Source organism: Cervus canadensis, chromosome 8 (genome assembly GCF_019320065.1).
Source record: "Cervus canadensis isolate Bull #8, Minnesota chromosome 8, ASM1932006v1, whole genome shotgun sequence".
NCBI classification, from domain to species: domain Eukaryota; kingdom Metazoa; phylum Chordata; class Mammalia; order Artiodactyla; family Cervidae; genus Cervus; species Cervus canadensis.
Window position 1 is genome coordinate 39,132,763 of NC_057393.1, and position 24,566 is coordinate 39,157,328.

A 24,566-nucleotide genomic window follows, 5' to 3' on the forward strand; every position below is an offset into this window, starting at 1 on the left:
CAGAGACCCCAAGATTCACGTGAGGCCCAAGCAATACCAGCTAAAATTGCCCCTCAAAGTCAGGGAAGGTAAGTATCACTATGAAATAAAAAGCCTGGTTCCTGCCTTTCTGGAGTTTACAATCTGATTGCAAGATGAAACTTTCACACATCTGATGACAGAGAGGTGAGCCCTTCAAAACCGAAAAGCATATGGAATGGACGAAGCTAATATTGGGAAATAACATTAGCATTCTGTACACACTTTTCTGCACTTTCACTTTCTTATTTTTTAAATATATCTTAGCTATAATGTTCTGTATTATTATATTTAGAACTCTTTTCTTAAAAATATGGACATGCTGTTTCATGTTATGCAATGTTAATATTGAATAAGTAAGGCCCCTAATGATGGTAGTTATTTTCAGTCCTTTGTTATTATAAACAAAGCTTCATGAACATCCATGTACACATCTTTGCACACATATGCAAATACAGAGTAAATTATTGAGTGAAATTGCTGCGGAAAGATCCACAAACACTTAATAACCATCAACAAATTCCCTCTACCTATACAATTTCTAATCTCAATGGCAGTGCATGATACAGCCTGTATCCAAGTCCTTTTTAGCATACGCTTAGGAAAGGCGTTTTCTTTGTTGACCTGAGACAGTCTCCCTTGTAGTGTTGGTGTACTTTGCTCTTAACAAAAGTGATAGTGATATCATTTTACATGTTTACAAGCTTTCTTCATTTCCTGTCTGTTCCTGACCTTTGTTCATTTTCCCACTGAGTTTTTCCTTATTGATTAACAGAAACTATTTCAGCATTAAGGAAATTAGTCCTTTACCTAGTTATGTGTTGAGATAGTATTTTTGTTTGTTGTTTATCTTTTGACTTTCTGAAGGTATCTCTTCTATGAAATGTTTTTAATGTATATGTATTAATATTTTATGCCCTTTTGTGTTTTTTCATACTTATACCTTCTAGACCCCATGATTACAAATATCTCAAGCACTTTGGTAGTAATTTTATGATTTCTATTTTTTAAACATTTAAAACTTTGATGTACATGGAATTTATTTTGGAGTTTAAAGAGTGAGGAAAGAGGACCAGCCTAGAGTGATGTTCTAGTCACTCATTCAGTCAGCGAATGTTGAGTGTATGCTGTGTGTCAGGCCATGTGCAAGTCACTGAGTGAGTGAGAGCTGGGAAATCCGGATGACACAAACAGAATAAGCTGGGATCATATAGTCCAAAGCAAGTCCTTTCCCTCAAAGCAGCATTTGTTCAAAATATCTGTGAAAGTGAAAGTGTTAGTTGCCCAGTCATATCTGACTCTTTGCACCCTATGAACTGTAGCCAGCCAGGCTCCTCTGTTCATGGAATTCTCCAGGCAAGAGTACTGGGATGGGTTTCCATTCCCTTCTCCAGGGGATCTTCCCGACCCAGGGATTGAACCTGGGTCTCCCGCGTTGCAGGCAGATTCTCTATCTTCTGAGCCACCAGAGAAGCCCCCAAAATATCTATATAGCAGAGGAAATGTGATTCCAAATTTCCAGATTTGGATGAGAGAATTTTCAGAACCAGGAAAAAGCAACAGCGAAATGAAATGTCCCGTCATTCAGCTGCACTCCTGTGAGGTTTCGGATTCTCTGTCTCCCCTATTAACCTCCCCTTCGTGCCCACCATGCCAGGCCTCTCTTGCTCTCCCTGCTCTCTCTGTGAAGCCCAGAGGCACGTTTATGGCCTCTCTAGGGCTTCTTGCTTTTCTGAATCGTGGGCCCACCTGCACCCTCTACCATTTCCTTGCTGCCCTTCTCAGTCAGAGATGAGAAGACAAATCTGCCAGGGTTGGAGGCTGGATGGTCCAACAGCCATCAGCTCTTGGGTGCCCTTTTCTAGTCACTTCAGGAAGGAATCTGGAGACTCGCCAGCCCACAATGTCTGAGGCGTTTTCAGAGTCTAGCAAGTCTTCTTAGGTCTAGGATCAGTTTTTCCTTCTCAGTTTTAACTTGCTGTTGTGGTGCAGCCCTCTGGGTAACGGCAGATGGTGGTGTCTTTGCACATCTGCTGGCCTCTGAGAGTGGTCATGGTGCAGGTGAGCACTTGTCTCTCCACTGGAGAGAGATCCTTACTGGATTCTTTTGGGAAGCAATACTCTGCCTCACCATACCGATCTGATGTGTAGAGGCAGGCAAGGTCTGAGCAGGTACAGGGGGGTTAATATTCAACTGAACAACTTTCTTAAAATGATTCACAGCGCTTTTCCTAATTTCCTGTGGTTCTCCATCCTAATTTGTTGAACATTTATTTGGTTTCTGTATTCATCTGATTTTTGCTCTGTAGCAGCATCCAACCTAGAGATGTTAATCAATGCTGTTTGGCACTGATTCTAAGGCCCTTTTAAGTATCAGTGATTCTATGACTGTGTCCAGAGTGCCTTTATTTCAGTATATTGGGCTGCACTGCAGAGTATGTCTGTTGGGCTTGGTGTTTTCATCTACTAGGTTGTCTCCTGCTTCTTTCTTGATCGGTTGAAGAGTCAGAGCCAGGAGAATGTTAGGTACCAGTTATCTGGCTCCAGCTTGGTGGCCTGCCTCAGAAGGTGAATGGTGTTCTCTGCTGGCGCTTTGTCATGCAGACGATACAGTGTGATGAGCAGTCCCAGGGAGAATTCTGGGTTGCTGGGTTTCTTTTCCAGAGCCTCTCAAAACATTGCATAGCCTGTTCATAGTACTTTTCTCCCCATTTTAGAAGTGCCTCTCCCTCTTCACCGTCAGTCTCAGGGCATTCAATTCTATAGGAATTTGTGCACTTCTTGCAAAGATTTCCCACCCTATGAATGTGTCTCCAGTATTCTTGCCTGGAGAATTCCTTGGATAGAGGAGCCTAGTGTGCTACAGTCCATAGGGTCACAAAGAGTCAGACATGACTGAAGTGACTTACCATGCACGCATGCACAGAAGTAAGCGTGTGCTTCTAGAAGCCTTCCCAGGTGATAGAAGACCCAGGCATAGTTTCCCCAGGTGACCAGATGTCCAGTTTTGCCTTGGTGATCCCGTCTGTGCATGATAAAGTCCTCTGCTTGTTCTAAGTATTCCAGAGCCACCTGGTGTTGGCCTCTGCAGTGTTTAATACAGGCAAACAGATTGTATGTGATTGCTTTGAATTCTGTGTTTAGAAACTCTACCTGATCATATCCTCTGTCTTCTAAATCATCTAAGGAGCTTTCTTCACCACATACATTCCAGGTAAAATGGCATTTCAGTTGTAGAAAGATATTTTCTAAGGAATGTGTGGTGATTTCACAGTAGCTAAGGAAAGTGAACATTTAGGAATGTGAGTAAGCAGATGTACAAAGTAACAGGTTTAAGGTGTAGGCATTGGGCCACTTCTGAGAAGAGGTTAAATATACAGAAGATGTACCAGTTGATAGTCTTTTAGCTACCTTCACACAGTAGTAAGGTGAACCATGCACCTTGTGGTTTCTTTTGCAGGCTGTTTCAACTTGTCTTGGAGGAGACAGTGTTAAGGTATTACCCGATACACCAGACATGGAAGAAGGATAAATTCTTGTACTAATTAGGGAGCTGGCATTCATTTCAGACAACAGTGGCTAAAAATTAGCTCAACAGTCCTTCCCAGATCAATCCATGTGCGAGAGACCATTTTATTCACCAAGATTTGATTCATTCCTAGATTTGATTGAATTCTTTCCATTAGTCTTTCTAAATGCATGCATGTCAGTCTGGGGACAAGAGAGAGAAAGAGAGAGAAAGGAAGACAAACTCATATCTACAGAGTCAGGAAGAGGGGAAGCAAAGGGGGAGAGGGGGAGAGAAAAGCGTTTGCTTTGTCAAGTGACCATCCAAGGGAGACAAGCACATTTTTTTTTTTTGACAAGCACATTTATCAGGAAAGAGGACAAGCTTACAAATTCACTCTGTGCCCAAAGAATGATCTTTATTTTGAATGTTATGGTGGTGGCTTAGTTGCTAAGTCATGTCCAACTCTTGCGACCCCATGGACAGAGAAGCCTGACAGGCTACAGTTCATGGGATTCTCCAGGCAAGAATACTGGAGTGGGTTGCCATTTCCTTCTCCAGGGGATCTTCCCAACCCAGGAACTGAACCCAGGTCTCCTGCATTGTAGGCAGATTCTTTACTAACTGAGCTACAAGGGAAGCTTTGCACATAATAGTAGGTAAATTGGCAGCTATGAGTCAGGGTTTGCAGAGGTGAAAAAACCCCGATACAAGTGTCTCCCTGCAAAGGTCAGGGTCCCTGGTGCTCGTCCACTTCCAGATCCTCACTAGATAAACTCAGCTCTGGGGCAGGTTTCTCCTTCGGTGTTAAGAGGATCTGGGTTGCAGGTGTAACTTCAGAGGAGCTCTCTCTAACACCCGTGTCAACCACGTCCCTCTTGTCCCTGAGATCAGCTCTGGACTCTTGCTGCTTCAACAAGATGCCACTTTCCTTCTCCAAAGCCTGGAGATAAAGTTCCAGGAGCTGCGTGGACTGACAGGCTTCCTCTTTCTGGTCAAGCACCTGCTGGAAGGTGTTCTGGAGCCCCTGGACTGCCACTTGACTTTGGCTGAGTTCCTGAGTCAGCTCTAAACACAGGACATTAATGGGCATCTGGAGCTCCTCCTCTGACAGCAGGATGATGCTGGATAGGTCTTCCTTCAGCTGCCTGGCCACGTTCTTCCACTTCAACCCTGCCCTCCTGTCTATTTCATCTCTGTTGAAGGACTCTTGGGTAATCCAAGCTGTGCCTCCATCTGAATTGTGTGTCCACTTCTCACTCCCAGCCAAGCCACAAACTTAGTATTGGCAGGAAGACACAGGAAGTAATCATCATCATCCACTATGGTGATATTCTCTGCCAGGCAGGGTGACTTGTGCCAGGGACTTATCAATGGCCAGAATGTCACAAGCCTTGTTCCTTAGCTCCTCGAGGCAAGAGGCTGCCACGCCGTGCTGTTCCTGGCTGTTGTTGCGGCGCAGCAGACACTGCTTTAAAGAGCCTGGATTTTTAATGTTATACTCAAATCTAATTTATTTTATACTGATTTTGAATTCTTTCACCTCCTAAAGTTTCACAGTGTACCTTCTTCACACCAAGACAGGTGGCGTTTCAAGAATATTAAACATGCAGACGTGCATTAACTGGTGTGAGGAAATGGTCAAAGTCCATGACTAAAACAAATGCAGGATATCATGTGTTCTATTGTATGTAAAATATAATAGAACTTTGAGAAAGAAGATAGATAATGATAACGAAAATAAGAGCTAACATCTGTTGATCACTAATTATATGCCAGGTACTGTTCTAGGGACTTCACTTGTATTAATTCATGTAATCCTCAGAACTCTGTAGGGAAGGAGCTACTATCTACAGATGGGGCATTAAATAACTTGTTCAAGGTCATATAGTTTATTAACTGGTAGAGGTAGAATTTGATCTAGGCAGTCTAGCTTGAAAGACCACGTTTTTGGGGGGTAATTAATATTGTGTTAGTTACAGGTATACAGCAAAGGGATTCAGTTATATATATAATATATGTATATATGATATTATTTTTCATTAATAGGTTATTGCAAGATACTGAATATAGTTCCCTATGTTATATGGTAACATCAGATAATCAGGATGGTGTGATCACTCACCTAGAGCCAGACATCCTGGAATGTGAAGTCAAGTGGGCCTTAGGAAGCATCACTACGAACAAAGCTAGTGGAGATGATGGAATTCCAGTTGAGCTACCTCAAATCCTAAAAGATGATGCTGTGAAAGTGCTGCACTCAATATGCCAGGAAATTTGGAAAACTCATCAGTGGCCACGGGACTGGAAATGGTCAGTTTTCATTCCAGTCCCAAAGAAAGGCAATGCCAAAGTATGCTCAAACTACCACACAATTGCACTTATCTCACATGCTAGTAAAGTAATGCTCAAAATTCTCCAAGCCAGGCTTCAACAATACGTGGACTGTGAACTTCCAGATGTTCAAGCTGGTTTTAGAAAAGGCAGAGGAACCAGAGATCAAATTGCCAACATCCGCTGGATCATCGAAAAGCAAGAGAGTTCCAGAAAAACATCTATTTCTGCTTTATTGACTATGCCAAAGCCTTTGACTGTGTGGATCACAATAAACTGTGGAGAATTCTGAAAGAGATGGGAATACCAGACCACCTGACCTGCCTCCTGAGAAACCTGTATGCAGGTCAGGAAGCAACAGTTAGAACTGGACATGGAACAACAGACTGGTTCCAAATAGGAAAAGGAGTACGTCAAGGCTGTATATTGTCACCCTGCTTGTTTAACTTCTATGCAGAGTACATCATGAGAAATGCTGGGCTGGATGAAGCACAAGCTGGAATCAAGATTGCAGGGAGAAATATCAATAACCTCAGATATGCAGATGATACCACCCTTATGGCAGAAAGTGAAGAAGAACTAAAGAGCCTCTTGGTGAAAGTGAAAGAGGAGAGTGAAAAAGTTGGCTTAAAGCTCAACATTTAGAAAACTAAGATGATGGCATCTTGTCCCATCACTTCATGGCAAATAGATGGGGAAACAATGGAAACAGTGGCAGGCTTTATTTTTGGGGGCTCCAAAATCACTACAGATGGTGACTGGAGCCATGAAATTAAAAGACACTTACTTCTTGGGAGAAAAGTTATGACCAACCTAGACAGCATACTAAAAAGCAGAGATGCTACTTTGTCAACAAAGGTTCATCTAGTCTAGGTTATGGTCTTTCCAGTAGTCATGTATAGATGTGAGAGTTGGACTACAAAGAATGTTGAGCCCTGAAGAATTAATGCTTTTGAACTGTGGTGTTGGAGAAGACTCTTGAGAGTCCCTTGGACTGCAAAGACATCCAACCAGTCTATCCTAGAGGAAATCAGTCCTGAATATTCATTGGAAGGACTGATGTTGAAGCTGAAATTCCAATACTTTGGCCACCTGATGTGAAGAGCTGACTCATTGGAAGAGACCCTGATGCTAGGAAAGATTGAGGGCAAGAGGAGAAGGGGATGGCAGAGGATGAGATGGTTGGATGGCATCACTGACTCAATGGACATGAGTTTGAGTAAACTCTGGGAGTTGGTGATGGACAGGGAGGCCTGGCGTGCTGCAGTCCATGGGGTCGCAAAGAGTCAGACATGACTGAGCGACTGAGCTGAACTGAACTGATGTTATATGGTATAAGGTAAAAAGAGAAATTGGGATTATAGTGAGTTTTTGACCTGGGTAACTTGATGGGCCCTTATAACATTGAGATGAAGACAACAGGAATAGCAGATTTATGGGAGAAGAGTAGACTTTGGGAGTAGATTTTAGAGTTCTGTTTTGAAATCATCAAATTGAGATGTCTAGTGGATATCCAAGTGGAACTATTAAGGCAATAGCTAGATATTTGAGAGAAGTCTTCAAAGGTCCAGGCTGGAGTGATAAATCTGGAATTCCTGAGCATGTGGGTACTTCTGAAAGCCTTGGGTCTGCAAGCCATTACCTATAGAAAGACTGTAGAGGTAGAGGAGAGGGCTGGCCCAGATGGAGACTTGGTACACAGTGACAGTCAGAGAAATTGGATAGAGGATGAAAAACTGCAGAAGAGGTAAGGAGTGGCCAGTGAAGAGGGAAGAAAACCTGAAGGTGATGCTGCTGTAAGAACCAGTTTAAGAAAAGAAGTTCCAAAGAGAAAGTTTCAGAATTAGTTCTTGAGAAAGAACCACAACAAGGACAGAAAGGTGGCATCACATTGGTCATTGGTAAATCAAGAGTGATGAAGCAAATGCTTGTTTGGAATGAGTAAATGAGAAAACAAGAAGTAAGGAGACAATTCTAAGTTTCACTGTAAAAGCAGAAACTTGGGTGGGTAAAACTGGAGAGGACTTGAGGGGAGATTGTTTTTGAATTGGGTGATACTAATGAATGTATATGTGCTGATCAGAGAGATGGAAAACTGGGATACCAAAGAGCTGATAATTGCTGGAGAGGAGTCCTTAAGTAGGTGAAATGGGATGTGAACTAGAACAAAATTATGATGCTTGACTTAAAAAAAAACACCAGGGATAATTCATCCAAATTATGAAAGGGAAGGCAGGCTGAAGGCACAGATTTACACAGGCAGAAGATTTGATGGTGATACATGAGGGTGATTCTCTAAGTCTGCTTCTTAGAGAAGGTCTACACCAAAATGCTCCCTGGTGATTCAACTGATAAAGAATCTGCCTGCAGTGCTGGAGACCTGGGTTCAATCCCTCGGTTGGGAAGATCCCCTGGAGAAGACAACAGCTACCCACTCCAGTATTCTGGCCTGGAGAATTCCATGGACATGGGGTTGCAAAGGGTCGGACATGAGTGAGTGACTTTCACTTCACACCAAAATATACTTTTGGTGAAATACTTTGATGAAAGTATTTGATGAAGATACTTTTCATCTTTATTTACTTCACTGTGTTTTTCTCCTCCACCTTTAAGTTTTTGCTTTTAAGTATGCATTTCTGAAAACTAAGTAATGTAGGTCTCATGAGTCCATGGAATTGGAACATGATAGTTTCTACTTGCCCCTACAGCTCCACTCTGCATCCTTCTCCACCTGACTGTCACCGTCAGACAAGGAGCTCTACGGTCTCTGGCTTCCCAATGGGTTTGGCCAAAGGGAGGCACAACAAGATCTCAGAGAGAGGGAATGGTATCCTCGAGTGTTTACTTCTGGGGCTTCCACACTGCAGAACTTTCCTCTCCTGAAGCCCACAGATGACATCAGTTTACAATTCTCTTTTTCAGTTCAGTTCAGCCATTCAGTTGTGTCTGGCTCTTTGAAACCCCATGGACTGCAGCACGCCAGGCCTCCCTGTCCATCACCAACTCCCAGAGTTTACTGGGAGTTGAAAACGTCTTTCAATTTCAACCCACTGAGTTGGTGATGCCATCCAACCATTTCATCCTCTGTCATCCCCTTCTCCTCCTGCCTTCAATCTTTCCCAGCATCAGGGTCTTTTCAAAGAGTCAGCTCTTCACATCAGGTCGCCAAAGTATTGGAATTTCAGCTTCAACATCAGTCCTTCCAATGAATATTCAGGACTGGTTTCCTCTAGGATAGACTGGTTGGATCTCCTTGCAGTCCAAGGGACTCTCAAGAGTCTTCTCCAACACCACAGTTTAAAAGCATCAATTCTTCGGGGCTCAACTTTCTTTATAGTCCAACCCTCACATCCATACATGACTACTGGAAAAACCATAACCTAGACTAGATGAACCTTTGTTGGCAAAGTAATGTCTCTGCTTTTTAGTATGCTATCTAGGTTGGTCATAACTTTTCTCCCAAGGAGTAAATGTCTTTTAATTTCATGGCTCCAGTCACCATCTGTAGTGATTTTGGAGCCCCCAAAAATAAAGCCTGCCACTGTTTCCACTGTTTCCCCATCTATTTGCCATGAAATGATGGGACAAGATGCCATCATCTTAGTTTTCTAAATGTTGAGCTTTAAGCCAACTTTTTCACTCTCCTCTTTCACTTTCACCAAGAGGCTCTTTAGTTCTTCTTCACTTTCTGCCATAAGGGTGGTATCATCTGCATATCTGAGGTTATTGATATTTCTCCCTGCAATCTTGATTCCAGCTTGTGCTTCATCCAGCCCAGCATTTCTCATGATGTACTCTGCATAGAAGTTAAACAAGCAGGGTGACAATATACAGCCTTGACGTACTCCTTTTCCTATTTGGAACCAGTCTGTTGTTCCATGTCCAGTTCTAACTGTTGCTTCCTGACCTGCATACAGGTTTCTCAGGAGGCAGGTCAGGTGGTCTGGTATTCCCATCTCTTTCAGAATTCTCCACAGTTTATTGTGATCCACACAGTCAAAGGCTTTGGCATAGTCAATAAAGCAGAAATAGATGTTTTTCTGGAACTCTCTTGCTTTTTTTGATGATCCAGCGGATGTTGGCAATTTGATCTCTGGTTCCTCTGCCTTTTCTAAAACCAGCTTGAACATCTGGAAGTTCACAGTCCACGTATTGTTGAAGCCTGGCTTGGAGAATTTTGAGCATTACTTTACTAGCATGTGAGATAAGTGCAATTGTGTGGTAGTTTGAGCATACTTTGGCATTGCCTTTCTTTGGGACTGGAATGAAAACTGACCATTTCCAGTCCCGTGGCCACTGATGAGTTTTCCAAATTTCCTGGCATATTGAGTGCAGCACTTTCACAGCATCATCTTTTAGGATTTGAGGTAGCTCAACTGGAATTCCATCATCTCCACTAGCTTTGTTCGTAGTGATGCTTCCTAAGGCCCACTTGACTTCACATTCCAGGATGTCTGGCTCTAGGTGAGTGATCACATCATCGTGATTATCTGAGTTGTGAAGATCTTTTTTCTTCTGTATATTCTTGCCACCTCTTCTTAATATCTTCTGCTTTTGTTAGGTCCAAACCATCTCTGTCCTTTATTGAGCCATTTTTGCATGAAATGTTCCCTTGGTAGCTCTAATTTTCTTGAAGAAATCTCTAGTCTTTCCCATTCTATTGTTTTCCTCTATTTCTTTAGGCTCCTATAACTTCTCCTTTCTCTTGACCCTCTGGGGTGGGGCTTAGTTTGTTAGTAGCCCTAGGGTATTATGTCACCTCTTCTTATCTCTAAATCCAACCCACTTCTTTATTCAGTTCAGTGGCTAAGTTGTGTCCAACTCTTTATGACCCCAGGGCCTGCAGCATGCCAGGCTTTCTTGTCCATCACCAAATCCTGGAACTTACTCAAACTCATGTCCATTGAGTCGGTGATGCCATCCAACCATCTCCTCTGTCGTCCCCTTCTCCTCCTGCTTTCAATCATTCCCAGCATCAGGGTCTTTTCTAATGAGTCAGTTCTTCCCATCAGGTGGCCAAAGTATTGGGGTTTCAGCTTCAGCATCCATCCTTCCAATGAATATTCAGGACTGATTTCCTTCAGAATGGACTGGTTGGATCTGCTTGCAGTCCAAGGGACTCTCAACGGACTTCCTTATTCAGCTTTCTTTAATGACTCAGCTTGAGTTTGTCAGTTTCATGCCAGGAATCTGACTTAGAAAAAGGAAGGAAACTTTAAAAGTCAGGACTCAGAACCTGAGAACTAATTGGCAGATGAAATTACATGAAATTTTCGTGACCTTGTGCAAGTTGTTTAGCCTTTCTTAGCTTAGATTTCTCATCTCTTTTGTGAGGATGAGATGAGATACATAAAAAGTGCCTGTAACATTGTCTGGCACATAGAAAGCATCTGAAAATGTTATTTATTAGTATTGTTATCTCTATGGGTAACAATAAATTATGTTAATCAAATGAGGCCATACACAGGGCTCATCTTACTTAATATTCACAGCAGCCCCAGGAGGTAGGTGGTCAGTATCCCCATTTTCAGATGTGAAACTGAAAGAACTAGTTGCTTACACAATATCACAAAGCAACTACACTGCCATTTCAATCAATCGAATGTGTATGTGTGTGTAGGGATGAACTGAAGCTAAGAATAGGAGGACTGATGAAAAGTTTAAGAAGAATCTATACCCAAAGACTCTCCCTCTAGTCTTTGCATCTCCCACTCCCCAATTTATGTAGAAGATGGTAAGTTTATTCTAGATAGAAGATAAAATGAAGGGGCCTGGACTGGGGTTATAGGCACTGAAACTCTGGGATACTATACTGAAAACAAGAGTGCTAAATATATGTTTGCATATCGAATTTTGAGACCACATCTTCTTCCCGAGTCAGATGTTGCATCCAGACTTATTCCCTCTAGGCAAGAGATTAGAAGACAGTTATGGAGGATGAGATGGTTGGACGGCATCACCAACTTGATGGACATGAGTTTGAGCAGGCTCCGGGAGTTGGTGATGGACAGGGAAGCCTGGTGTGCTGCAGCCCATGGGGTCACAAGGAGTCGGACACAACTGAGCAACTAAACTGAAACAATGAAGGAAATCAGTGAAGTCCAGGGAAAAAGCCTAAAGATCATGGTCTCAGTGTGACCTCAGTAAAAAGGCACAGTGGGATCACCTCATAAGGAAGCCCAGTCATCTAGCCCACACACATGCTTTTGGCCAGTTTGTTAGTGTCCACTCTTAATTCTGAATTGGAATCAAAGGATCCCCAGATATTTTAAGAAAGCCTCGAACATAGAGGACAGTGGCCAAGCACAAGCGATTTGAAGGGAGAAGAGTTAAGGCAGCAACAACAAACTACCATCAAATTCAGATATTGGAGAAGACATTGCATCCATAAAATAAAATCGAATGCTATGAAAAAAGTCGAACATTTAAAGAACTTGGAGGGACTCTTGGAAATTAAAGCAACAATTAAGTGGAAAAACTCAAAAGAAAGATTAGAACAAAACAGAAAAAATTTATTTCAAATAGAAAAACAGACTAAAAAAGGAAAATAGCATATATAAAATTTAAAAATTAGAGAATCAGACTATGAGGACCATCATCTAACCAAAAAGAGTTCTAGGAAGAGAGGACAAAGAAAATGAAAGGAAGAAAAATTTTTCAAGAAAAATCCAATTAAATTTCCCTGAGCTGAGCGATATGTTTCCACATGGATAAAAATGAATCGTTCCCAACTATGCGATTGTAAACTTTTAGAACATACTGGTGACAAGGAGAATTCTACAAGTTCTAGGGGAAAAAGGATTAATGTGAGCAAGTATCCACATGTTATTGGACCTCTCAACAACAACTACTAAAAGCTAGAAGACAATGGAGAAATGCCTTCAGAAATACTGTGGGAAAATAGTTTCTAACTTAGAATTCTAAACATAGCCAAATAATTATTTAAATATAAGGAAAAAATATACTTTTATACATGTAAATAAAAATTTTCTTTCCATGCCCTCTTCTTCAGGAAGCTGAGAGGAATTGTCCCATCAAAATTAGGAGTAAACCCAAGTGAATAAAGAAATAGAATTTAGGAGACACAGGACCCAGTGTGAGAGAATGTTCATACAATAAGAATCCACCCTACGATGCAGAGGATGTGGGTTTGGTCCCTGGTCGGGGAACTAAGATCCTGCATGCTCCGGGGCAACTAAGCCTAGGCACTGCAACTAGAGAGTCAATGTGCCGCAAAGAAAGACCCACAGGACACAGCTAAATAAATAAGTATAAATAAATATTTTAAATACTTAAATATTTGATGCAGTCAAATAAATATTTTTTAAAACCTTAATTAAGGGAGGTGGAGGGAGAACCCTGGATGGAGGGGAAGGGACAGAAATATCTGCTACTTTGCAGCCACCTGGAAAGCAATGTGTAGAGAGGAGTGGGTCCTGTGAGTGATTTCCGCAGAAATGTGAAAATGACAGCTTACCTAATGTTTGAACATATGGAGAGGATCTGCCCCTGAGAAGGTGATAAGAAACCTAAGGAAAAGAAAGTCGTTTTTCTCTTTGAACTTCAGAAAAAAAGTGAAACAAAATATAGGGAAAGAAAGGTCCCTGTTGAGCAGTGGGATGATGAAAAGAAATCGTAGCACCAGACGCCTCTTCTAATGACAGCCGTAGCACCAACAAATGCAATCATTGTGCATCTGTGTGGGTTCTGAGAGGAAGAAAACTCCAGGGAAGTCTGTCCTCAATGAAGTCACTTACCTTCCATCAGACATAGAAGTGACAGTTCCTCCTGGGAGCCCTGGTCCCCACGCTTATCCATAGTCTCTTATTATGGTCCAGGGATCAGGGGGAATATTCATATTGCCAGATTTCAGTAGCATAAACAGTATTGTTGGATGAGTCAGTGAATGCAAGATCTAGGATGCTAAGGGGCAGACATCAATCAAAGAAAAAAAATTTTTTAATCCCTCTTTTCCTAATCAAGATAGTATAGACAATGACCTGCTCTGGTTTCTTAGCTGTTCAATGCAGAGGTCTCTCTTTTTAATTTGTGAGCTGCTTTTGAGGACTGAGCAGAGCAGAGACTTGAACATCCCCCCTTTTAAGAGGACCAACACCAAAGGCTGTCTGGACTCAGGTACCATGAATGTATCCTATGTCCATGAATATGGTCCTTTCCCTCAAGGTCACATCCACTTCTCTTAATTATCCCCAAATGACTGACAATGACTATATCCATATATAAGTTTCTCATTTTCATTTGGGTTTTCATTCTCTTGTCTCTAACAAAGACAATTCAAAGCAACAAATGTGTAAAAATATTCTTACAGTAGAGTGCAAGACCAGGGATAATCCCTTGCTCTATTTTAGATTATTGTTATTACTTAAATTATATCTCATGGAAAGCATTGAAACATTTCAAATAGCCAAAAAAATACCTCAGTGAGTGCCTGTATTTTGTCCAGGGATTACTAGCACACCATCAGCAGTTTCTACCATATGGCGAGTCTCAAGGATCCCAGAAATGGGAATCACAGCTATAATAATATTCTCTAGCAGAGATTTCTAACTTTTTTAAAGGGCCGGGTGGTAAATATTTTCAGCATTGTGGGCAACACAGTCTCTGCCTCAACTCCTTAACTCTGTTGTTAAGGTGCAAAGACAGTCATAGACAATATATGTTCCAGTAAAACTTGTTTACGTAAGCAAGTGGCTGACTATACTGAGTCCACTAGCTGTTGGGAGTTGGTCCTTGCTCTGTGGCCCAATATGTTCTTCATAGTCACAGAGCATCTTGAGGAAATGGCACCTAGTGTACCTCAGTGGTAAAGAATCTTCCTGCCAGTGCAGGAGACGCATGGAACATGGGTTAGCTCCCTGGGTTGGGAAGATCCCCAGAGAAGTAAATGGCAACCCACTCCAGCATTCTTGCCTGTGAAATTCCACAGACAGAGAAGCCTGGCTGGCTATGGTCCATGGGGTCGCCAAGAGTCAAACACAGCTGAGTACAGCACGGCAGCAGTTACCCACTCTATCTCCTTTGGCTTCAAATTTCTGTTATTACTACAAATGACCTACAGCTCAGGAAAATGTCATTGAACATTCCAGACATACCATCTCCATCTATACATTGGCTAAATCTTTCGACCAAGTGATCAATATAGTCCTGACGATTGTGACCTGAGCCTCTCCTTAGCAGGCTCCTCGCTGCTCCCCACTTTACAATATTTTTCCTAGCAGACCTCCTTCCTGGGTGTCAAAAATGTATTAGTTGTCAGCTCTGTTTTTTAGCATTTTTGTTGATACTTAGGTAAATTGGGGCAGACGTGGTTTCTTATATAGAAACAAAAAGCATTAACCAAGGAAGAAATCTTGGTGGCAAAACACTAGCGTTTACTGAAAGGTGTGGAGTGCTGTCAATATTTAAATGATGTGATCACATAAAATTCTGTGAGACCTAAATGGTTAGAAGACTTTGCTGCAAACGCAGCTCTTAAATGCTGGCTGAAGGATTCTGGAATGTTATTGAGATGGGAGCAATGCTGGAGACTTCCAAAGACTTACACAGTAATACAAGAACTGTATTGGGCACCAGAAAGCATTCCATTTGATGGCATGTCATTGTTTAGAGCTAGAGAGAAAAGTTGGAGGCAAATGTGGGAAGCCTTGAATCATCCATCAAAGGCATTGTAAGAGAACTGGCCTCAATAGAATGTATATTATGGCTAAGCCAAGCTGAGCAGAAAATTTCATCTTGAGCGTCAACTCCCATGAACTGGTAGCAAGGGACTAGAATGGTTTGCTGGGAAGGATTCTGAGCTCGTGTCTGCACAAGGGGAGAAAACACTGCAGCCAACTAGTGCTGTCTCTCACGGTCACAGGAAGGAATCGTGGTGTGTTTATATAATAACAGCATGATCCCAAATAAAATAATAGCATGAACCTAATACTGTATTTCTAGCATGACACTGAATAACTCAACTGGATGTGTTCCTTCCCCAAATGTCGGGTACAGTGACTCACACCTGTCAGTTTTCCATGGAGGGTAGAAGTCCAAACGCCCTGCCCCAGATTTCTGCAGCTTCACATGGGCTTCTGTGCTCATGGCCTCTGGAGTCCCCACTTCCAGGATGCCACGTTCATAGCGTTTATACTGTTTGTTTTGATCTAGATGTGAAATTATCACCTCCACACAGCACCCCTAAAATATCCATTCACACGATTCAACACTTTTTGCATTTGGTGCAATAAAAGCCAGGTCATCAAACTCCCACCTCTGAATGAATCCCCTTTGTCAGAGGACACCCAGCCCCCACACCCCATCTCTCTCCTTCCTTTACCCAGGGACACAGATGTCCTCCCACCTGCATTCAGAAAATGTGCCAGTTTATTTTTCTCAAAAAAAGAAAAAGGAACCCCGCAGCTAAGAAGGATTGTGATGCCAGTTGTTACTTTAAAAAAGAAAATTCAACTCATTCCACACTAAAATGCTACTGGAATCCCCGTGTCCTGAGACTGTGGATAATTTTTATTTCTATGTTTTTCTTTGTTTTTCTATATTTTCTTAATTTTCTGAGTATGCATTTTCTTTTTCTGAGTATGCATTTTCAAGTAAGAATTACAGAAGAAAAATGGTGATGTTTTTCAAGTACTTGCCTCTGAAAAGGGCGTGTGGAATCCTTTGTGGGGAAAGATGGACCGGCCGTCACAGCCCAGCTCACAAGGCTCCAGTGAGTCAACCAAGCCCGCCCCCTAGTGGGGAAACCGGACAGCGCCCTCGACCCCTCTAGCGTCTCTTAAAATTTTCCTTGCAGAAAAAGCTCCTTGACATCTGTCTTAACAATGATTTTTTGGAAATGACACCAGAAGCACAAGCACTAAAAGCAAAAGTAAACAACTGAGACTACATCAGAACATACACACTACCTGACATTGTCCTTCTGTTTTCTTCTCTCCTTTTTTTCTTTTTTAAATTTATTTGGCTTCATCAGGCCTTAGTTGTGGCATGCAGGTTTAGTTGCCCTGTGGTATGTGGGATCTTAGTTCCCTGACCAGGGATCGAACCAGCATCCCCTGCATTGGAAGGTGGATTATTAAAGACTGGCTCACCGGGGATGCCCCTCTCTTCCTTTATAATTTCAGTGTGTGTTCTTTCTCCCCAAATACTCCTAAAGGTGGAAGGTGGTGTGTGGAGACATAGAGTTCCCCACTCTGCCTAGCACAGCGCCTTGATCATGGTAACTACAGCACTTGATGGAAAAGCCAGAACATTTCCTCACAATTCATGGTGACCCAGTGAGAGTCCCTGATCCCCAGGATTCCCAGCTGCTCTTCTGCAAGCAACTGCTAGGTCATTGGAGGCCTGGGATGCCGAAATGTTTCCAGATACTGGACACCTTCTAATAGGTCTGAGATGGCTGAGAGAGACAGGAGGGACAGAGGAGGGCCACATGACCGCAAGGTTATGATGGAAATAGAAGAAAGTATATGATGTCCGTCATGGGTTCTAATCCTGGGGGTTTTGTAACTCAAGTTACAACAAAACCTCACATCTATACAAGGTGGATTATTTGTATTGATCAATTTCATTAAATTATAACAACTCTTACAAGTTCTTTTTGTTGGCTTTGTGAAATAGGCTTGTTTTCAATGAGTTTCATCAATGACAGGCTTTCAGTAAATGTAACTGGTTTCAGACTCCTACTGTCACCAGAGTCTAAGAAAGTGACGGGAGCAAATGAGGTGGGGGAGGGAGCCACATGGATCTCTGAGAATGTTTCAGGAAGAGGTAGGAGCTAGTGCAGAGTCTTGAGGTTGGACGGTGGGAAAAGAGAAATGTACTTCAAAGAAAATGGGCAGATCTGTGAAGAAGAAATTAAACTGTCTGCTAGCTTCCCCCTGGCTTTAGAGATACTAACAATGTTCTGTATTGTGTCTGATGCACTTCATACAGCATCACATGTGTTTCATACAGTTTCATAATGTCACTTAAGTTGTGATGTTATTTTGAGCCCAGTCATTCAGAATTTAAAGGAAAATGAATATTTTAAGTGTAGACCTTTATGAGGCTTTCAAACGCCAAAAATAATCCCACCTTTCCAAACTAGAAAAGGCCACTGACGTATCCTACACGTTTCAGTTTCTAATAAGGTAATGTCACTTTAACCCAGGTAGAAAGCTCTCCGAGGTCCTTAATATTTAATAATAAGGAGGTTTTGAAATCGAACAGTGAGATAATCACAATGGATTATGCCCAGCCTTGTTGATAGATTCATGTCCTTCCATAACCTCATATGAAACTATTGTTTTGGAGTTCCTAGCACTTGTCTAAGTCTCTGGCTGGGCCTAAGTTGTCAGTCCTCTGGCTCAGGTAGTTGCTTCTCAGTCACCTGAGAGACTTTGACCAAAGGTACCCTGTTTCTTCTTTGGCATTTTTGTCTGTTTCTTTTTTTTTTTTTTTCTTATCATTTTTTCTTTTTTCTTTATTCTTTTACTTCTGTTCCCATTTTTCTTTTTTCTTTTTTAATTTTTTTAAAAAATTAAACTGTACCAAGTCTTAGTTGCAGCATGTGGGATCTAGTTCCCTGACCAGGGATCGAACCTGGGCCCCCTGCATTAGGAACAGAGTCTTAGCCACTGGACCTCCCATTTTTCTTATTTTATTCTTGTCTGGCATTGTGCTTTGACTCATCATGAAGACCAGTTCATGGGGTGAATTTTGAACTGATTTTGTTTTGATTTAGACCAGGTGTCTCACCACTTCTTCCCAAATATAAGTTGATGTTAGGACTGACTCCAAGCACAGCAGTGAGTCCACCACGCCAAGGGCCCTTTGAGCCTTCTCTGCTGAGGAGACACTCAGATTCACATGGTCTCCTCCAGGCCCTCAAGACTGTCGGCAAGGGAGACTGGGCTCCAGTAAAGCTGGCCAGCATGTCCTAGATGGGAAAGCAACAGCCATAAAGATCACTGATCTCGGCAGAACTCTCCAGCCTCTGCTGACTGTGCCACAAAGCAGGAATCATGAAGGCTTGGATCATCCCAACATAGTGAAATCTTTGAAGTGACAGAGGTGGAGGAAACTCCCTGCCTTCAGAGGATGCTAGTGGAGGAGAGGTGTGTGAGCACCCGTGGCTCAGGGCAGTAGGAAAGCAGAGAGGCTGAAGGCAGCGTCCACCGGTAAAGTGCTCTGTGTGACTGGTCACCAGGAGGGTGCTACAGAGACTTACAAGCAGAAAACCTGCTCTTGGATGTGAACACAAGCATCATGCTTTGGCTTCAGCAGCAAATTCACCTTTTACAACAAACTGGACACCTTCTGGGGTGGTCCCCCTCATGCTGCCCCAGAACTTTCTCAGGGAAGAACCATAGGAAGTCATCCTGTCTACACCGGCAAGAGATTCCCTGCCTTTAGAAGTATGGAAACTCAAGGAGCTATGGACGCAGGGTCTGAGCAGAGCATATCACATTCCATTCTTGTCAATGGAATGAGGAAATATGCTGGGGAAATTTCTCATTCTCCATCCCAACTAGAGAGGCACTTTAAAGCAGATTGTGAAGGATCCGAGGATTATTGTGGGTCATGGATATGAGGAACTAAAGCTTTACATGGAGCCACAGGACTGGGCAGACTGACTTCTTGGCATCCACAGTTTCACGAGGAGTTGGAGATCCAGGACTCACTGATAGGCCAGAAATAAGAGGTAATGTTCCAGTATCGCTCCCAGGTTATAAGAGATCTGAGGCCAGAGGGCTGCCCCATCACCCTGAAGCCTCAGCCATCAGCCAATCTAAACAACAGCAGCCCTCCTTGCTGCCGCCCCCTCCGCCGCCCCCAATTCCCCAGGTGCAGCACAGGGTCCCTGCCAACTGCAAGCACCACATCCCCACCTCTAACTGCTACCAAGAGCACTTGGAGGAGGAAGGCAGATCTGGGGGAGGATCAGGGGACAGGGCGGAGGACCACAGACAGCCAGCTGCCTGCAGGGAAGAAGACCACCCCTGCCCCCTTTTGATTTCCGACCAGAATTCTGGCTCCTAAGCCTAAGCCCATGTCCTTACATCATAAGATCTCGGTAATTCTGTAATCATATTCAGTTGCCATCACATATTGGACCTGCAGATTCATTACTGCTACTGCTGCTGTGAAGTCGCTTCAGTTGTGTCCGACTCTGTGCGACCCCATAGACGGCAGCCCACCAGGCTCCCCCATCCCTGGGATTCTCCAGGCAAGAACACTGGAGTGGGTTGCCATTTCCTTCTCCAGATTCATTACAAGGACTTCTCAATTTTTGGTAAAGAAAATTTTAAAAATTCACCTTCTTTCCAATATGAAATATTAAGAGATTGTAAAAGTAGGTGCCCAAAATATGATACAATCCTTCAATAACTGACTGATCTCTGATGGATGTTTGAATCATGACCGGCTTCCCAGCCGGTGGTTGGGTAACGAATCAACATCCTTAACGGCCCAGACCACGCGAGCAGCCGAGCGTGTACTGCCCTCTGGCATCACCCCGGGTCCGCCGGCCGCGGCTTGAGCCTCAGTTCCAGGGACTCGGACAGCAGAGCCCGGCAGAGCTCGGGAGGTGCTGAAGCGCCAGGAGAGACTGTGACCACGACAAATTCAGGTACAAGTTGCCCACTGAGGGTGGGAAGAGCTTCGACTCTGGCCAAACTGCAGAAGGCGAGGAGCTCGGAGGAAGAGCGAAGGGTGTCACTCCGGAGACGGTGCGTCAAGGCGAGAGCCATTGAGGGGGAGGATGTGGACACGTAGAAGGCCCAGGGTGCTGACTCTGAGACATTTTGTGACAGTTTCTGGTTGTTCCTCTGCAGGTAACAGCAGGTCGTCTAAAACAACCTCACACAACAGGGCTGCAGGTCCCCTTCACAAGCTATGGAGACAGTTCAGAGGCGAGTCCCCGAGGGCGAGCGCGGACCTTCCTGCTGCAGAGCCCAGGCGCCTCCCTCGTCTGAAGCCGGTGAGCACCTCCCTCAGCATTCACCTTCAAGTGAAGCGGAAGTGACTCCAGCTCTGATAGCCCCTGTATTGATGGGTTACAAAGGATCATGAGGTGACCATCACCAGGCAGAAAGCACAAGTACTCTACCTTGACTGTACTCTACCTTCATAGTGGGACCCAGAAGAAGCCTCATCCCTGGAAGTTCTAGGAATTTGAACCCCAAATGCAATGCCCCCTCCGCATACGTTTAAATCAAATATATTAACCTTTTGCCATTATGCGAGAAGGGGCACTCCTGTTTCCTTTGAGGAAGAAGGGCACAGGGAGAAGCATCATCTTGATGGCATCGCAGCAGCCGGATTTGTAACACTTCACCACACACCTGCTCAGCTGCTTTTCTAGAAGGATCTTTGGCACTTCGGAAAGAGCAAAAATATTTATGTGGAGATGAGAAGCAAGCTCACAGGACAAAGATTAGCTGAAAGATCGGATATTAAAATGCAGACCTGTAATTGGACTGTGGGGGAAATCCCAAGAAGGGATGAAGATGGTGATCAGTTCTCTTGTTACCAAATCACAAGTCCGAGTGCCTGATGCACTGTGAGGCAAATCAAAACTAGAACATTGGAGTCTGGACCAGAGAAAGGTTTTATTACAGGTTCATACAAGGAGATGGGTGGCTCATGCACTAAGAACCCCAATGTTACAGAAAGCTTTCAGCAATCCCCGCTAAAAGCAAAACGTGAGGGAGGGGCGTGGTTGTTGCAAACTTCTTGATGCCAGATCTTTTGCTCTTGAGTCATTGCATGGTCAGGTAATGTTCCCATAAATCTCTACTAAAGGAATGTTATTCTTTGTCTTGACAAGAAAGGGCAAGGTCCCAAGACACAACTTTCACCCTCCAAGGTCCCTGTCCTGGCTAAGAGGAGGCAGATTTCAGTTGACAGCTCCTTCAGGGCCAGGTTCCCACATGCTGCTCACCTGCCATCCCTGAGGGAGCCACGCACCCAACACAACTGGCCCTCAGTCTCCTCAGGCCCACCCAAATGGCGAGACCAGGTCTCATAGACTGCAACCCATGCAGACAGCCATTGCTACTCATTGCTACTAGATCACAGAGACAGGGATGGGGGAGAGGTTCACCGCTACCTCAAGGGCTGGGCTATGGCTAGTAGAAGGCCTTAGTGAGGGCTCTGGAACCCTGCAGGAGATAGTGTCCAGCCTGTTCCCTGGGCCCTCCTGCTCACCTGCTGGCCCAAACCTGGGTGAGCTGGAGGGCTTCCCAGAAAAGGCCTGAATCTGCCTCTTACCTTACTTTCCACCTGATGACCACTACACCACTGTCCCTTGGTTCAGTCGCTTTCCTAATGGTCCATCATTGATTGTTCCTTGTGGACAGAGCCCACTGTGGCGCTGACCAATAGCTGAGCAGGACAACTAACAGGGTGTCTCATTGATAGTTGGTTGCTTGTGGGCGGGGCCCACTGAGGCACTGATCGATGGCTTAGCTAGACCTGTTGCCTAGTGACAGATGGGGGTGGGGGCAGCAATGGCTGCCTGCTAAGGACTGTGCTCGTCCTGCTCTGTTACACTCTGATGATGCATTCAGAAGATGGGCTTTAGGATAATCTCCTAAATCACTGCAGAGATGTATCTTAGACTTTTCAACAAGTATCAAGATCGGTGTCAGATACTTTTGAAAGTAAGAATTTTATAAGGTTACACTAAGGAAACTTGAAAAAAATTCCCAGTTCATCTGTCAGAAGATGACTTTCATGTACTTAAGTAGTGTATTAAAGTTTTGTGCTATATCATGCATTGGTCTGAATACTGCTTTTTAAAAAATAATTTTACTTATTAGTTTTTTTAGTGTATTGGCTGTGCTGGGTCTTTGTTGCTGTGTGGGCTTTTCTCTAGTTGCAGCAAGCAGGGGCTACTCTGTAGTCGTGTGTGGCTTCTCTTGCTGCTGAGTACAGGCTCTGGGGTGCACAGGCTTCAGTAGTTTCAGAGAAAAGGCTCGGTAGTTGCAGTTCCTGGGCTCCAGAGCACAGGCTCAATAGTTGCAGTGCACAGGCTTAGTTGTTCCGTGGCATGTGGACTCTTCCCTGATCAAGGATTGAACCTGTGTCTCCTGCATTAGTAGGCAGATTCTTTACCACTGAGCCACCAGGGAAGTCCTGAGTACTGCTTTTAATAGAGTATTTTCTTTTTTACTGTAAGCCAAATGAAAGCAAGTAAGTCCAATACTTGCTACTTACCTTTCAGTAAAATACTTAGTTGTGCCATGTGTTACCCAAGCTGAATTAGAAAGATAGCATCCTTCTTTTCTGCATAAAGCAGTGAGCAGTCTAGAGAATTGTATGCATATTTGCAAGGGGTTATTGAAATACTGGATGTGAGGTACTTAGGAAGACACTCATAAGACATGCTTAACAAATATGCCTTCCCTTAGGAAGAATGTCATCTTGCATCTTGTTGGGAATAAGGAGTATTTCCAATAGGAGCTAGAGGTGAAGGATCATTCTAGGTGATCATATTTTTCTAAAGCGGCCAGGGGTATAGGAAAAGTCTTAGATGGTGAATGGAGGTGAAGGGAATACCTAAGCTTGTATTTTTCCTGTGTTAAGTTCTTTGATCTAACAGGGAATATGTTCATTTACTGGATATTAACATTTGGCAAGAAAATATTTTCAAAAGCTACAGTTGAACTGTCATCTTGCCAATATATCATTTTAAATTTTCCCCAAAGAGGGGGACACATCTAGGCTACAGAAACTTCAGTCTCACTTATACACACTTTCATGTCATCTTAATGGATTGTATGGCTGTCTCCAGAGACGGTAACACTTATGTTACCAAAGATTTCTTTATCTAATATATCAGCACCTTTGAACAATGTTAAAAGAATTGTAAAATATTAATTAGAATAAGAAAAATTCTTAAAGGAGAGCTTATGTTAGACCTACAAGTTTTATTTCAGAGACTTTATCCTAATGGAATTACCATGGATAAGTAGGTGATATTGGTTTTTAAAAATAACTTAAACATACAACAAAGGAGATTTGTTAGTAAATTATTGTGACTCCAAATAACAGTATCATACATGGAGCCATTAAACATGATTTTTAAATTGTTGAATGACATAGAAAGATTGTCAATATTAAGTGGGAATAAAGCAGACAAATAATATATGTGGTCTGAGCCCAGTTTTGTAAAATTATGTATGCAGAGGAGAATAGGGTTAGATGTATACACACAAGTGGAAATATATTGAACCTATATGATAACTAAAAGCCATTAATAATAAGATAAATTGAATTTATAGAAAGGAATTTACTGTAAGAAAAAAATTAAAAAAAAATTAACCAGCATTTATTGAGTGCTATATGCCAGACCGATTATAACTGCTTTACACATATTATCCTGTCTAAACTTTGAAATAGTCTTAGACCCTTCTAATTTTATTTTGCAGGTGAGAAAACTGAGAAAAAGAAGTTAAAAATCTTGCCCAATTTTGCACAGCTAACAAATTGTCGATATTGGCTTGAACTTGAGTGGTCTGACCCCTGAGTCTGCACTCCTGACCACAATTCCGGACTTCCTCTTACTTTGCCAACATAGAATGTAGAAAGATCATGTGAACATTATCTTGAATTTCCCTCTCTGACTCCACTTTTCATCCTTTTCCATCCAGACTTGTAAAGTGGAAAGATTATGGGATGAACTATATTAACAGGTTCCACG

The 24,566-nt window shown here is 43.0% G+C and overlaps 1 pseudogene; it reads right to left on the reverse strand.

Moving 5' to 3' along the window:
• Nucleotides 1–4,256: 4,256 nt before the first annotated feature.
• LOC122446783 lies at nucleotides 4,257–13,678 on the reverse strand (annotated as a pseudogene).
• Nucleotides 13,679–24,566: the final 10,888 nt, after the last annotated feature.